Source organism: Elephantulus edwardii, unplaced genomic scaffold, assembly GCF_000299155.1.
Source record: "Elephantulus edwardii isolate Elephantulus edwardi_28Jun2011 unplaced genomic scaffold, EleEdw1.0 scaffold00166, whole genome shotgun sequence".
Lineage (NCBI taxonomy): Eukaryota > Metazoa > Chordata > Mammalia > Macroscelidea > Macroscelididae > Elephantulus > Elephantulus edwardii.
This window is the reverse complement of record NW_006399916.1, coordinates 985,472-989,525: the sequence shown is the minus strand read 5'-3', so window position 1 is coordinate 989,525 and position 4,054 is coordinate 985,472.

The following is a 4,054-nucleotide window of genomic DNA, read 5'->3' as shown; positions in this document are numbered from 1 at the left end:
TATATATATATATTTATATATGTGTGTGTGTGTGTGTGTGTGTGTGTATAGAGAGAGAGAATGGAGATAGGACACATCCCTGGTGTACATCCTTCCCAATTTTGAACCATGCAGTGTTCTCTTGCTCTGTTCTTATGATTGCCTCCTGGTCAAAGTATAGGTTTCACAGTAGCACAATCAAGTTTTCTGGAATTCCTATTCTTCTCAGAGTTAGCCACAGTTTGTTGTGATCCACACAAATGCCTTTGCAAAGTCGATGAAACACAAACATTTCTCTGGTATTATCTGCTTTCAGCCAAGATCCGTCTAACATTAGCTACAATATCTCTAGAACCATGGCCTTTCTAAACCCAGCCTGCACTTCTGGCAGTTCTCTGTTGATGTGCTGTTCCTCATCAACAATCTGTGTGATGTAGATGGCACAACCCTGCTTACTGAAACTGAGGAGGACCTGAAGTGCTTGCTACAGAAGGTCAAGGACTGCAGCCTTCAATATGGATTGAAGCTCAACAACAAGAAAACAAAGATTGGCAGCATAGGTTTAGTTTGCTTGACTCCACAGTCAACACTCTTTGCACCAGCAGCCAGAAAATTAAAAGATGTATTGTGTTGGGAAAGTCTGCTGATAGAGATGTTTCCAGAGTACTAAAGAGCAATGATGTCACTCTGGAGACTAAAATGCACCTGATACAGGCCATGGTTTTTGCAATCACTTGCTATGCATCAGAGAGCTGGACAGTGACTAGGGATAATAGAAGGAAAATTGATGCCTTTCAGCTGAGGTGTTGGAGAAGAGTATTGAATATACAATGGACTGCTAAGAGAACAGGTTCATCCTGGAGAGGGTTAAACCATGCTGCTCCTTGGAGGCAAGGGTTCTGGAGCTTCATCTGACATACTTTGGACATGTTGCAAGGACATGGACCAGTCCTTGGAGAGGGATGTCATACTTGGAAGGGTAGAGGGACAGCGCGGGAAAGGAAGAGATAGATTGATTCATTGACTAGGGTAATGGGGTAGGTGTATCAGAGACAATAAAATTGGCACAGGATAGCAGGATAGAGCAGGGTTTAGGGCTGTTGTACATAGGGTCTCTATAAGTCTCAGGTGACTCAACAGCACAGAACAACAAATAAGGTGCGTCTGATACAGGCCATGGTCTTCACAATCACTTGTTATGCATCAGAGAGTTGGACAATGACCAAGGAGGATAGAAGGAGAATTGATGCCTTTGAGCTGTGGTGCTGGAGAAGAGTATTGAGAATACCATGGACTGCTAGGAAAACAAACAGATTTGTCCTGGAGAGGGTTAAACCAGGTGGCTCCTTGGAGGCAAGGATTCTGAGGCTCCGTCTAACATACTTTAGACATATTGTGAGGAGAGACCGGTCCTTGGAGAAGGACATCATGCTTGGGAGGGTGGAGGGACAGCGCAGGAGAGGAAGGCCCTCTATGAGGTGGATTGATTCAATGACTGGGATAATTGAGATGGGAGTGTCAGAGACAGTGTGATTGGCACAGGACAGAGCAGAGTTTAGGGCTGTTGTACACAGGGTCGCTATGAGTCGCAAGCGACTCGACGGCACATAACAACAAACAACAACAACACACACACACACACACACACATATATGTATATGTATGTGTATGTGTATATCTGTATAGACACACACACACATATATGTATGTCTGTGTGTATATATATTATATATATGTCTCTCTGTGTGTATATATATAGAGAGAGAGTGTGTGTGTGTGTGTGTGTGTGTGTGTGTGTATATATATATATATAATCTCAAGCTATATGGAAAGAAATATATTTTTAGTGAATAAGAAAATAGTAGATTCCAGTGACATATAAATTCATGGAAGCTCCTATTTCTTTTGGTCTCTTTGCACCCATGGGCTGGTCCAGAACAGACACACACACACACACACACACACACACACACACACACACACACAGTGAGGAAGTGAATGACCACTGACTGGTTTACCACTGGATCAACTTCTTTCTAGTGGCTCAACTGACCCTTATGAAGCAATCTGTCCTCTGGGCAGGGTACTGTACAAATGAAAAGTTCGAGGCTATTCAGCTCTATTACATAGGATCACTAGAGCTCAAAATCAACTTGGTTACACTGTCTATCCTTGTTCTTAGTCTCTGTGTTACAGAACAGAATCCTGGGTAGACACCTACAATTTGCCCTTGTTCATTACAGACCAAGAAGAAGGCAAGTTTTGGCATAAGAAACCCTGGTCTTTGTTCAGGTGGCAGGCAGGATCTAAGGAAACAGGCAAAGGGAAAGTTTCCCTCAGGAAGAGAGGTAGAATTCTCTCCTGGGGACATTGGTGACCAGCCTGGATCTGCCTCTGCCTCAAGTGATTTAGATCAGAGTTGCTGTGCAGGGTGTCCAGGTGAGCAGAGATACAAATCTTCTCAGCCCTGAGGGGCAATGGGTGGGGCCTGAAGTAGCCCTTGAGTTTACCCCTCCATGTCATAAAAGTCAGCTGCCATCAAGGTGACTGCAATAAAAGTAGGGGTTGCCAGGGGCTGATGTTTAGTAAGTATATCATCAAGATTCACTCCTTTTCAGTTGGCAGCCAAGCACTAATCATGTGCACCACCCAGGGTCTCTCTCTGCCATATACATGCTATCCTGTATGTGCTCAAGGTGGAAAAGGTACGGACGTTCATAACCAGAGGAAGATCTAGTGGTTTTCAGTAAGAATTGAAGATATAATACAATCCATTCCTTCTAGTGACCGTGAAAGAGTACAGGACACCAAAACCAAACCTGCCATCAACTTGGTTCTGACTCACAGTGGCCCTCCCTTGGGTTTGTCACTGGGTTTGTGAAACTGCAAATCTGTGCAGGAGGAGACACTTTCCTCTTAAGGAGGGACTTATGGATTTAAATAACTGACCTTTCAGTCAGTAGCACAATACACAACACAAAGCCATGTAACAGTTGGCAGTAATTTTATTTTAGCTTGCTATTGCTAATAGCTGTTGAGTCCCCACTCCCCATCTCTGCCTCATGGAAACCTCATGTATTAGAAATTACAACCCCTTCTTGGAGTTTTCTTGATGTTGCTGTTGTTGTTGTTATTGTTATGTGCCATCAAATCAGAACCTCGTGCCTTTGGGCTGGCAGCACAACTCCTTAACACCACTAGAGTTGCTTCTTGTCTGTAATTGTGACCAAACCCTAAGCTTTTCTTTGATGGCACAGCTGCATAGATGAGACATTCAAACTGCCAACCTTTAGGTGAGCACAATCACAAAGTGATTTTGTCTCCTGGACTACTTTACTGTGCTTTAAAATTTGGTTTTCAGAAGAAAAAATGGTGTATCACTAAACCCTGTGGAACAGTCTACATAGTCACATAGGATCACTAAAATTTGAAATAAATTCCCTTAGTTATAGACACCTTATTGTCATGACAATACAATATCTGTGTTAGTTGGCTAAAATCAGCTCCCACTCACGACTCTGTGTACAACAGAATGAGACTGCCTGGCCCTACCTTCTCCTCACTCCACTGCTTTCTGATCTCATACATACAATGTCCAGTGATGATGTGGAGGTTTTGCACTGTCTTATATTATAAAGTAGATCACCAGGATTTTCTTCCCAGTCCACCTTAGTCTGAAAGCTCTGCTGAAAACAGTCCCTCACGGGTGACCCTGCTGAGATTTGAAATGCCACTGGCTTAGTTTCCAATGTTCACAGAGGCACACATGTTCAAGTCTGGTGGCAATGTTTGGTGTTCCCCCCTTTTGTTATTTAAATGAAAGGTTACAGAAAAGCTATATTTTCATTCATTTACTGTTGCATATTTTCCTCCTTATCCTCCCCAGTTCACTTGGAAAGAAAATTCATTCAGTGTCGCACAATTTCCTCCCTCCCTCCAACCTTCCCTCAAGACTGGTGGCAATGTTTTAACTCAGGGTCATGGATGGTTAGTGACTAATTGTCTTCTTAGTATCTCAGTTTTGATAACTGAGTGGACACCTCAAGGCCCTAGAATGTAGGTCCTACCTAGCTTG